Source organism: Pan troglodytes, chromosome X (genome assembly GCF_028858775.2).
Source record: "Pan troglodytes isolate AG18354 chromosome X, NHGRI_mPanTro3-v2.0_pri, whole genome shotgun sequence".
Taxonomy (NCBI): Eukaryota; Metazoa; Chordata; class Mammalia; order Primates; family Hominidae; genus Pan; species Pan troglodytes.
In genome coordinates this window covers 26960904-26974580 of record NC_072421.2, presented here as the reverse complement: position 1 = coordinate 26974580, position 13677 = coordinate 26960904, and positions in this window count along the sequence as shown.

Genomic DNA, 13677 nt, shown 5'->3' with positions numbered 1-13677 from the left:
ATACCCTGTAACATATTCAGCCCAATGCATTTTCTCCCCAGTAACTGAAATTTCACCAAGGAGACTGAGTTATTGGAATTAAGCTTTTCTCTCTAACTCAGATTACTGGATTTTTCATAAATACAGCATACTAAGGCACAAATAACTGAATAAGAGTGATTTTATCAAATTGTTCAGAGATAGGAAATGGTTAGCATGAGGATGAAGGGTCATAAAAATTTGGAGAATGAGGCAGAACTAAAGGTGGGTTTGAACCATAGCTCTAATGTGAATAAACATACTTCTCATGGAATTTTAGACTAATTAATCTCTCTTTGCTTCATTTGTAATGTGAGAATGGTATTTCCTACCACAAACATTTGTTGTGAAAATTAAATGAGGTAATGACTCATTTAAAGAACTTGACTATTTAAAGAACTTAAGAGAGTACCTTCCCATAAAAATTACTCAATAAATGCCATCTGTGATTATGATTATTATAGCCACATGGATGTCCCACGAGAAATTTAATGCCATCTTAGAAAAAAAAATGTATCACCTTTCCCTCTTAACCTTGCTCCTTCTCCTTTATCATTATTTCTGGCCTCACTCTTTTCTTCATCACTCAAACCTAAAACCTGAGAGTCGTTTGGGGCTCTTTCTGCACCCATATCCTCCATATCTGATCAGTCATGATATTTGTGAATTCTATGATTCACACACACACACACACACACACACACACAGTATTCCATTTTCATTCTTTTTAATATGCTCTTTTTCCTTTTTGGAATATCCACATGAGCTTATTTTACCTGAATACTTCTCAACAAAAGTATTATCTTTACTCCACAGCCTTTCTGGATTTCCTCAGGTAAATGTTTGTCAATCAATCATTATACCCTTTTCTAAATAGGGCCCCTTCTCTTCACCCCCATTTCATGTGAGTAAGATTGTGAGTCAGAAAGTCATGATTTCTTATCTTGATTTTCACAATTACTTTATATCTGGTGTGGTTGCCTTGAGACTTGGACCTTTTCTCTGGTAACTGGCAGCCAGGATGGTTCCTGATGATTGTCATCTCTCTTATGCATCCTTTTGTGAAGGCTACTCCTATACAGAATCAGACTTGTTGTTTACCAATAGAATATGGTGGAAGTTATAGTGTGTGACTTCCTAGGCTGAGTTATAAAAGACATTATAGCTTCTGCCTTGGTCCGTTGGCCTATAGCCATAATGTTGTGAGGATGCACACAGTCTTACGGAGACTTAAGAACTACTTAAGGAAAAACTACTTAAGGAGAATTACTTAAGGAGAAACTGAGGTCTCTGGCCAACAGCCAGAAAGAATTTGCCAATCATGTGAGAGTGTCACCTGAATGTGTCTTTTCTAGTCTAAGTAAAGCCTTCGGATGAGTTCAGCACCAATCAACATTCTGAATGCAACCACGTGAGGACCCTGAGTCAGGTCCACTGAGTCAAGCTGCTTTGGAATTCCTGACCTACAGAAACTGTGAGTGATAATAAACCATTATTGGTTTTTCAAGCTATTGTGTTTGGGGGTGATTTGTTATGCAATGTCTCTCTTGGGACCACTAAACCAACAGACTAAATCGGAAAACAAATTCAGTCATGTTGCCTCTGTGAAAATCTTCAATAAGCCCTATTTGCCTACCAAATTAAAGTCAAAACTTTTAGTAATTATGAGGTCTTTAAGGATCTCCTTTTGTATATTTGTTCTTTCTTATCTCCATACAATTTATATTCCACACACACAGGCATACACACACACACACACACAAACATGCACACACAATATTCCAACATCATCCTTTTGAATATGTTATTTTTTCTCTTTGGAATATACACATGAGCTTATTCTTCCTGAATATTTCTTGTCCAAAGTATCTTTATTCCACAACCTTTCTGGATTTCCCCAGGCATATGTCCTTTAAGCTATTGTTATACCCTCAGTATATTCCCTAAAACAGTAATTACCATATTTAAAGTAATTTGCTTGTGTTTGTTAACACCATAAACCTCCCACCATTAAACTGTAAAATACTTTAAGGTCATGCCTAACACTTAATAAGTATCAATAAATAATTGCTGAATAGTTGAAATTTTAAATAAATTGTTTCTCATAAAAAGTTTTACTGAAGTAATATCCCCCTAAATTCCTGTTGGGACATGTTACCTACATACTTGAACTAACCCTTCAGTTTCAATAATACATATCTCCACATGAGAATGAGAATAATTTTCTATGTGTTTAAGAATATGCTGAACAAAGACCTTGATGTTGGCCTCATTAACTTTTGGGTTCTAACAAATTTTCATTGAACAAGATTATATATAAATTTATGATCATATTACAATTTCATTTGTTTCTTTTATATATTGCCGTGGTTTGGAAGTTCTCATTAGTTTATTATATTTGATTATCCCTTAGGAACTTAGATGGTTTGATTTGGGCAGAGTTTTTTGTGAAGTTTCACAGCTAATTCTTGGTAGTCAATTTGTAAGCTTGAAAAGGGAATGTTACCCAGAATTTGAATCTCTTTCTTTTTATTGCATTTTAGTGATTTAAAATACTTAATCTTCTCTAATGTACCTGACATGAAAAAATTGTCAACAATTATGAACAGCAAAACTTATTAAGAAAAGTTAACTTGTGAAAGGAAAATATTTAAAAATGGACAATTACACTAATGTGAAAAAAGAAGTTGATTAGAACAAAAGTTGTTTCCAGATTAAATTAAGATTATTTTAGTCAGCTGCCAAGTATATATATCTTAGATTAACTGAAAACTTTCATCTGTTTCAGTCAAGATACGAAAACATTCACAATCTCTCATTTAAAGACCCCAAACAACTTAGAAGTTTAACTTACTCATTAACACACTGCTTTTCATAAATATGTGAACTAAAGTATATGAATGAAAGTGGTTTTTCATGTAGGCAAAGAATATTTACTGGTTTTCAGCAGATGGAAGCAATAAAAGTTCATATAACTAGAAAAAAGAGAGGTTTAGGGGTGGAATGATTTTGTACATATCATAGTACAAACAATTTTTTTCAAAATGCTGAAACATTAGTAGACATGTCTTATGAGCTCTCAGAACACTAAATAAATTCTAGTCAATAAAGAATTGAAATAGAAAAATATTACCTTCTGTAAATGCCATTTATTTCAGATTTCTTGTTATGTGTGTTTACATGCTAATTTTTATCTGCAAAACACAGCCAGAGATCAATTCATTATTCAATTTTTCAAAATATGTGGGTGAAAATCCAGGATTAATGAAAGCTATTGCTATAAAGTTTGCATATCTAAAAGCAATGTTATGTTTCTAAATCACATAAAAAGAAAGGTGTGGAAAATATTTTTAAAAATCATTAAACAATTCTAAATTAGCTATTTTCAGGGTTAAGGAAAAATTATGTAGCAGAACTTACAGCACCCAAAAATACAATTATTTTCACATTACTTTCACATATTAATATATTTAACAATTTAGTTTCTTCATTAAATCAAGCAGAACAATAAACATTGAGCAAATAAAATGCACCTGTTACTGTAACACTTCCTAATCTGTATTCAGAGCACTTACAAAATAGAAAGTTGAAATAGCATCAGTGTAACAACTGTGCTTCATTTAATTATTTTTCTGGACTTGGGGCTATTCAGGATGCTTATAACTTGTCAAAAGTCAACCTCTGGCTGTAAACTTTAGAGTAACCTACTGAATACAAATTCATTATGTAGTTATCTATAGTTCCACTTTGGTTACTCATATAGAAAAACTCGAGGAAACTTAGCTGTGATCTCAGTTCATTTTTGCTGCTGTAAGATAATACTGGAGACTCGGTAATTTATATTGAACAGTGATATGGTTTGGCTCTGTGTCCTCACCCAAATCTCACCTTGAATTGTAATAATTCCCATGTGTCAAGGGTGGGACCGGGGGAGATAATTGAATCATGGGGGCGGTTCTCCCATACTATTCTCGTGATAGTGAGTGAGTTATCGGGAGATCTGATGGTTTTATGAGGGGTTTTCCCCTTCGCTCAACTCTCATTCTATCTCCTGCTGCCCTGTGAATAGGCACCTTCTGCCATGATTGTATGTTTCCTGAGGCCTCCCCAGTCATATGGAACTGTGAGTCAATTAAACCTATTTTCTTTATCAATTAACCAGTCTCAAGTATTTCTTCATAGCAGCATGAGAATGGACTAATATAAACAGAAATTAATTGGCTCACAGTCATGGAGACTGAGAAGTCCAAGAAGGAAGAGCCAGCATCCGGTAATGGTCTTCTTCCTGTGTCATTCCATGGAATAAGGCAGAAGGGCAAGAGAGGGGAAGAGAGGGACCCATTCTCAGAAGCCATTTTTTAAAATAGTGGAGCCCTCATGGTCTAATTGCCTCTTAAAGCCCCCACCTCTTAATACTGTTACAATGCCAATTAAATTTCAACTTGAGTTTTGGAGGGGACAAACATTCAACCCATATTATTCTGCCCCCGACCCCCCCAGACTTATGTTTTTCTCACATACGAAATGCATTCATTTCATCTCAGTAGCCCCAAAAGTCTTAACTCATTCCAGTATCAACTGAAAGGTCCATAGTCCAGAGTATCATCTAAATCACATATAGTTGTGACTCAAGGCATTATTCATCCTGAGAAAAATTCCCCTCCAGCTGTGAGTCTATGAAATTAAACAAGTTACATGCTTATAAAATACAATGGTGAGACAGGTATAAGATAGACATTTCCATTCCAAAGGGAGAAGTAGGAAGGAAGAAAGGAGTAACAAATCCCAAGCAAGTCTAAAACCCCAAAAGGCAATAATACTAAATCCTAAGCCTTGAGAATAATCTTCTTTGACTCCACGTCCCACCTTCTATACACACTGGGGTGGGGGTTGGGCACCCAAGGCCTCAGACAGCCTCACTCCTATGGCTTTGTAAGGCTCAACCCATGCAGCAGCTCTCACAGGTTGGTGTGTCATGACTGTGCCTCTCCCTGGCTAGTGTTGTATACTGGTAGCTTTACAGTTGTGGGGTTTCAGGCATGACCCCACTCCCATGGCTGCACTAGGCATTGCCCTAGTGGAGACACTGTGCAGTGGCCTCACTCCCATAGCTTTGTTCCACATTGCTCTAGTGGGGACTGTCTGCAGTGGCTCCATATCAGTGAAAAGTTTCTGCCTGGACCCTTCAAGCAGTCCATGACATCATTTGAAATCTAGGTGGAGAAAGCCATGCATCCATAGCTCTTGCACTCTGTACACCTGCAGAATTAGCACCACATGGATGCCACCAAGCTTTATGGCTTGTACCTTCCAGAGTGGCAGGTCAAGCCACACTGGGGTTTGCTTGTGCCATGGCTGGAGCAGCCAAGGAGTGCTGCACTAGAGTGCAGGAAGCAGACACTTAAGGCTGCACAGGGGAATAAATACTTATGTCTCATGGACACTCTAGGCCTCTCTTTTGGCATATTTCTGTACCCCCAAGCCTTGGTACTCTTGGCCTGTGATGGGAGGGGCAGCACTGGTATTCTCAAATGCCTTCAGGATTATTCTTTCATTGGTGAATAGCCTGATGAATAGCCTGTGGCTTTATTCTACTCTTACTAATCTCCTTATCCAAGAGTTCCTTGGCCACAGCCTTGGTTTTCTCTTTTGAAAATGCTCTTTCATTCTCTACCACAGGGTCAGGCTAAGAATCCTTCAAATTCCCAAGTTCTGTTTCTCTTTTAATTACATATTCTCTTTAAATTATTTCTTTCTTCTCACATTTTACTACATGCAGTTGAAAGAAGCCATGCAGCATACTGAAGGTTTTGCTGCTTAGATATTTCTTCTGCCAATATCCTAGTTCATTTCTCTTAAATTCTACCTTCCACAAAAGCCCATGGGCATGGACACGATTCCACCAATTTTCTTGCCACTTTATAAAAAGGATGGTTTTTTACTCTAGTTTCCAATACCTTTTTCCTCATTTCTGTATGAGACCTCATCAGAATTGACTTTACTACCCATATTTCTACTAACATTCTGATCGTGAACACTGAAGTAATCTCTAAGAAGTTTCAGACATTTCCATCAGTTGTTTTTCTGATCCCTCACCAGAATTGTCTTTAATGCTCTATTTTTGGCAGTCTAGGCTTTTTCTACCCTGCTTGTCCAAACTCTTCCAGACTCTACACATTACCCAGTTTCAAAGCTGCTTCCACATTTTTAGGTATTTGTTATAGCAACAGCCCCACTTCTCATTACGAATTTTCTGTCTTAGTCCATTTTTGCTGCTGTAACAGAATGCCTGAGATTGAATAATCTATAATGAACAGAAATGTATTTGCTCACAGTTCTGGAGGCTGGAAAGTCCAAGATCAAGGGGCCAGTATCTTTCAAGGGCCCTCTTGCTGTGCCATCCCATGGCAGAAGGCCATGAGATGGGAAGAGCAAAAGCCTCCTTCTGGAAGCCCTTTTTATAATATAAGGCACTAAACCCACCCATGACAGTGGAGCCCTCATGGCCTAAACACCTGGTAAGGGCCCCACCTTTTAATACTGTTACAGTGGCAATTAAATTTTAACATGAGTTTTGGAGGGGAAAAATGTCCAAACCATAACAGCTGTCATGAAGTACAGAATGTGAGATGGCTAAAACATGGTTAAAAACAGGATCAGTTGTAAAAATGTAAATTGGAGCCATTTGCTAATTAGCTATTTGCTTTCAGACTACTTGAAGAATATATAAAATATGGTGAGGAAAATGGCTCTCTTTTGTTCATTTATGCATTACAAATGCCCACAACAGTGCCTGGTACATGACTGATACCTAATAAGTATTTGATGAATTAATGGAATTAGGGGGTGAGCAGACAATTACTTAAACCTAACTTGGTTGCTTTATAGTCAATGGCTTAGGGATTGTATGGCAAATGTTTAAATGACTAAATATTCACCAAGAGGCATACTTTAAAAGGGCAAATGCATGTTCTAATGTTGGGTGAGAGGATTTTCATTTAAATTGGTTTAGACATGAAAAAATACTTGTGTCCCTGCTATGTGCCAGGCAAAACCACAAGCCTATAATTTCTAAAAGATCCAATCCAGAATTAGGTTATGGTAATATCTCTGAAAACATCTACAACCAGAGACTGGGTAGACTTTTTTGGATGGCTATATCCAAATATTTAACTGACTAGGAGCCAGCTCTTTCTTATTTAAGCCTAGTTATCTCTTAATTACAGTGTATTTGCCTAAGAATTATGAATTAGCTGTTTTAGAAATCTGGTTGGTGTATGTACTTTGACCTCTGTGATGATATATATTACAGAAATGAATGTATGGTTGAGCCAAGTTCTCTTGACATCTAAATTCAGACACTGTCAAGAGGAAATGCTAAAAATCTGACTTTAGTATCCTTCAACTGTTTTTTGTAGAGGCACCTTGGAAAGTTTGCCCTGAATCAAATAAAAGCCAAAAGACCTATATTCTACCTCAATGTACAGCAAAGCTGTGCTGGGGTTGTGGTGGAATTAATATTGCATAGAATTCCTCTAATCATTGGCCATTCACTGAATTAATTTGCACCTAGCTGATTCAGCCTGCTGTCTCTTCTGCGTACACTTTAAAGGTCCTGAGCAAGAGTCCCCCTAAGTTATATGCAAAAGATTGGGACAAAAAATACCATCGTAGGTTGGCTTCAGGTCTTGTTCAGTTTTCCAAGAGGATAAAGGAGAGCCCTACTTACAAGTGTCACTTCCTCCCATCCTTCAGGTATCCAGGATCATATCCAAAAGACTTAACCTAGACACTCACCTATCCTCTTGGGAATTACTCTAATGGAGAATAGTCATATCAACCATTCTTACTTGTTTACTTTTATCAAAAGGGTTAAGTTACTTTCTAGAAAGAACCCTATGTTAAAAACAATAATTATTATATTAAAATAGATTATTTTAGAGTTCCTTAAATCCTGCTAATTGATGGAGGCACTGACAATACCCTGGGACCTTTAAACTCCTAGCTCAGTTTAATGTTCCAAAAACTAGAATGACATTTCACTGGTTTGTATTGACCAATCACACAATCTTTACCACCTTGTGATTATCAGTTTGAGATAGACTCACATAAATGCACAACTCCAAAAGTTCTCTTTCTTTATGGCTTTATTTGACAGCAAAATTGATGACACTTTATTCTCTTTGACATTTAGTTATTCTAGATATTGCTGCCAAAGCTGCAATCTTCAATCTAGATTGCCTTCCTCAAACATCTATTCTATCATCCTCATCAATATTTGTTCTCTTTACTGGCCTTGCTCTTTCCAGACTAAGATTACTGGTTCTCTGTTCTCAGTGCAGATTTAGTTAAAAATTCAGCTTTAGTTGAGAATATTTAAAATTAACATAAATATTCATAGAGGAGCAATGAAGCAGGTAAAGTATTTCCACTATTTATTTGCAAACAACAATAAGTCTTTATGCTTCTGTGCTTTAGAGATATAAGAGAAAGGAGATGTTGGTATGAATTGTTACCCAAAATGTGTGTGTACAAATGTGTGTATACCTACATATATACTTACATATTTTGAGAAGTTTTAAAGTCTCTTATATAAAGAATTATACCAATGAATTTTTGAGGATTATTTTGTATTTACTGTTTATATCTGCTTGCTCTGGTTTAGGCATTAAAAGACTTGTGAAAATACACTAAAATATCTCCTCAATTATCAGAAACTCTATCAAAATGTTCCAAAGCCAAGCTGTCAGGGAATCATAAATATTTATTATATTTCTTCTAACCTTCATAGACAAGTACGTAGGGCTTTGCCAACATATCCAAAGAATTTGAAATATTGCTGCATTCAAAACATGAATGGGCTCATCCATTGAAGACTGCATTTTTTAGTATTTGTTTTAGAAATGGAAAATCTCACTTGGCAACATTTAGGGAGCACGCATTTAACAAGCTAATATGCACAAGTAATACTGTTAAAAAGAAAAGTAAAACCCAAATATTCGTATCTTCTTTTAAAATAAGGATTTTATACAAGATTCTATATTCTCTTCCCTTGCTGCTCTAACAAAGAGCTGAGCCTAGGGGTACATTACCTATGCTCATTCTTGACAATCTTTACTGTCCAATTTTTGTTGATGAGTTTATTTTAATTCATTTCAGCAGTTTGGTAGCTGATCTATCTTTAAAATTGTTAAGCCTTTCCTTATGAATAATTCAAACCTTTTCTGGTTATAAAATTGCATCTTTGGCACTCTCCACAGCCAACTGTTTCTTTCAAGTATCAGATTCCAATCTATGAGTTTGTATCATGGGTCTGACATCTGGGGGAAAAATAAAACCCAAGATTTGTTTTAAAAAACCTTTTATTTTCTCTTCACCCGGCACCAGGATTTGCTTTTTATTGTTGTTCATCAGAAAATAAAGTAGTTGATATTATATCCAGATTCTGTATTCTGGGCTTCTTTTTGTAGGCTCAAGTTTAAAAAAGGGACAAAACAGGAACTGAGAGCTGTAAATAAATTACTTAGAATTGAGAACATCTGCAAAATTTGGATGATAATATATTTATATTTTTGTCCCATGTGGAGAAAGAACTGCTAATTTTGACAAATAGTATTCTACTATTTTAAAATGTATTTGGAAAATTAATTTTGCATAGATGAGATACATTTCGTACTTTTAGGCACACTTTTTATTTGTAAACATTTTTAAAGATATTATTCAGATGAGCATTGGAACTTAGGTAAAATTTTCAAAATTGAAATTTAACTGGTCCCAATATATTTTTTGAATTAGAGTATATATACATCACTGACTCTTAAAAAATGGTGTGCATACATTGTTCAGAATTTATATATTTTTCACTTGAATGAATACATGTAAAAGTCATTCCTTTTTTAAATAATATATATAATAGTTAAATTTTTATCAGCTTCTTTTAATGTTGGCTTAATGTCTAATTCAGTTTCAATTTACTTAAAAAATAAATTTAAAAAGTTTTCAATTGCATACTTCATACATTCTTCTGTTTTTCCCATTGAATTCTTGTTTGTCACATAGACCAAGAGTTATCTTTAACCCATGAGGGAGACCAATATTGACTCAGGCGTCAAAAGAATTATGGGACAGCATGTTATATAATGGTACTGTCACCGTTAAACCTGCTAGGGATTGCTGTGTGTAGAATAGTCTTACTTATCTTAATTTTGCCTTTAACTGTTCATCAAAATTCCCTACATTTGTGTACCAATGAGAATAGGATATGGTTAGTAAAGAGATCCAATCTATACTGTGCTTTATGCTGGAATCAATTGTTTCTGACTATTATTGTAATATACATCTATTCAATTCTACCTTTAAAATATAAGATATTCCGATTATGGACAGTGCAAACATATTCCAAGTAGATTTATTAAAGGTCAGGCAATTAGGGCCAAAAGATACTTGAAAATACATTGTTTTCATTCTTATTCTGGATAAGGGAATTTTTTTTTTGTTTTGGATTTTAGCACTTTGGTTACTATTCTATTTGATCCCATTTTTTTTTCACTGCTATATGTAGAACAGAACAGATTTACTTTCTCTGTACACAACTCAAATGCTCTTCTTTCCAGCATATCATTCTTAAAGCAAAGCTTTTGTGGCATGTTTGTAGAATGCAGTCAAGGAAATCATCCATGACATTAAGAGGTAATCATTATTGCTGGTCTTCTCTTGAGCCCCTCTAGATTAGTTCCTAATAGTGCTCTACATTGAATACTCCTTTATGACATACATTATGCTAAAATAGTATACAGGGGTCCCCAAAGTGTTAATATGTTGTATATGTGTGTATCTATGTTTCGTATGTCAAATAGTACAAAATCTGTTTTCTCCAGTGGAAAATAAAACAAAATGAACAAACCCAAAACAATCCAAAACAAAACAAGCAAATCTTTTTAACATTTTCATTAGGGACGAAGAGTCAGGTTTAAGGAGAAATCTGTGTGGTATTAATTCACACAGTGTATTGACTCTACTAGTTGGGAAAATAAAAACCACATTTTCAGGAGACTAAATCAGCCAATTGAGGCAGCACTTGGAGTGAGAAAATCAAACAGTTACATGTGTATAATTTCTATCAGGCAGTAAAATTGAGGCACTTAATTATCTTATTTAGCTTAATTACCTTCACACCAGAATTTTTAAAAAAATAAAAACATAATTTTACTTCTTATTTCAAATAAATGGTAGCATCTTTTGCCTTCACTCACCATATCTTCTTGTGATAGTATTTTCCAACTCCCCCAGTGTCCATAGAGGTGAGGTCAATGATGAAAAGCATGCACAGGTTGTGGAGTTATATTGTGTGGGCATGTGTTGAAGTAGATGTTGTGTGGCACTGGTCAAGGTTCACACACTCAGAAAGCCTCAGCCTTAGTTAGTGTTATCTATAAAAGAGGAAAAAGTTGCATTCCTCTCATGTTTTGTTTTGTATCTCCAAGAATTAACTGGAATAATGTATGTAAAACACACTAAATTCTTGGACATAAAGCAAATGTGCAATATCTGTGGGCTATTATTATTGACACCTCTTTATAACATGATTTCATTGTTGCAAGTCTAAAAGGCTTCTTCTCCACATGTACTTATGTTACATGAACTATTTGTTGCACAAGGAAAAAAGACTAAAATTGTTAAACAGCCTCTACTAGCAGCATTTTTTTTAAAACATAAGGTTTACTAAATGACAGGAGAGCTTGCATTATCTGTTCCCTCTGGGCATTAGGAATTAGCTGGAATTCTTGGTAAATTTTCTTATTTGGTTTGAACTATTAATTAAAGTATTAGCTCATTTTGGAAAACAATTTCAAGCATCTGGGATGGTCAAATTAGGAAAACCTTTTTTTTTTCCTAGTTGCTGCCTTTTTTTCTTAATTGTGGTGTTTATTTTGCATCTAGAGAGATATTGCTAGGGGGAAGTTCTAAATCCTTCTTCTGCCAATAATTAGATGATTGTAAACAAGATAATTAGTATTTGCTGTCTTTTCTACAGCATTGGAAGCAAAATGAATGTGAAAAATAGAAAGATGTTTCTACTTTTGTGTCCTTCACATCATGTTGCATTTGTGAGAAACTGGAACAACTAATAGTGAATTCAAAAACCAGTGCCAAAGAAAACATAATTAAATGGTTTGACACAAAATTTAAGTCAAGGTCTCTGGATAATTTAAATTTGAACCCATTGTTTGGTAAAGATATTAACTCTATTCTTATCCTCTAAACCTAACCAACATCTACTTGGCCAACTCCCCTCCTCTATTATTATGTTTAATTAACCAGAAAAATCATAAAAATATTCTTTTGATTTTCTTTCAAATAACATAATAATAAGCAATGTGCGCCCTCTGCAAAAAGACCTATGGGAGTGAGCAGGCCTAGTGTGACAAAAAAGACATTTTGCAGTCTATTTTGTTACATGACAAATATATTTCCAACAATTGATTTACTCTATTGTTTCTATTTATAAACACAAGATAACAAATAGTTGTATTTTTTGTCCATATCCTTGTATCTGAAAATTTAATTAGTATTTTCATCTTATTTTTTCTGCTCCCTTCATTCACTTGGATAAAAATATATATATTGAGCATTTACTATGTGGCAGAAATAGGTACTGGGGACTCAAAAATGCAAAGGAAGAAGTTCTCATTCTACAGGTGACTGCTGTCTAGACTAGGAGTCAGATGTTGATTGATTAAATGTTCTACAGGAATACCAGGATAGAGAGAAAGAGAAGCCACAATGATACCACAGAAAGAAAGCTAGACATCTTCATTCAGGTGAGAGAAAGAGTGGAAGAAGAGAAAACTAATCCAGGTAAAACAATTTCAACACGATGATTTCAAACTATGTATACTATAGAGAAAGTATTAATAGCTGGGTAAAATGCTGATTGTAAGCTAGATTGCTAGGGAATTATAATAGGGAATTATTTACCAAAATAAAAATTTTGAGTTGCAGTTCTAATTTTCTATCATTAATAGCAGGATTAATTTTATTTCAGCATATATCTAATTAATGGCCATTATACATAAGGCACTGGGCCAAGCATTAGGAATATGTGGGAGATAGGATAAATATGGCTCCAGCCTCCGTGAAGCCTATATTATTATTTATAAAAAATTTTTAAGTTATAATAGCTGCTCTTTATTGAGTAACTACTATGCTGCTGTTGATAGTATCATTAATTATAACAAGTTAGAGGCTTGTGATGTTTAATATTAGGTGTCAACTTGATCGGATGGAAGGATGCCTAGATGGCTGGTAAAGTATTGTTTCTGGGTGTTTCTGTGAGGGTGTTGCCAGAGGAGATTGACATTTGAATCAGTGGACTGGGAGATGAAAACCCACCATCAATGTGGGCGGGCACCATCCAACTGGCTGCCAGCGCAGCTAGAATAAAGCAGGCGGAAGAAGGTGGCATACCCTTGCTCACTGAGTCTTCTGGTTTCCTTCTTTTTCCCCGGTGCTGGATGCTTCCTTCTGCTCCTCCTGCCCTTTGACATCAGATTCAAGGTTCTTTGGCCTCTGGACTTGGGACTTGCACCAGTGGCTTGCCAGGGGCTCTTGGGCCTTTGGCCACAGACTGAAGGCTGCACCGTCAGCTTCCCTGGTTTT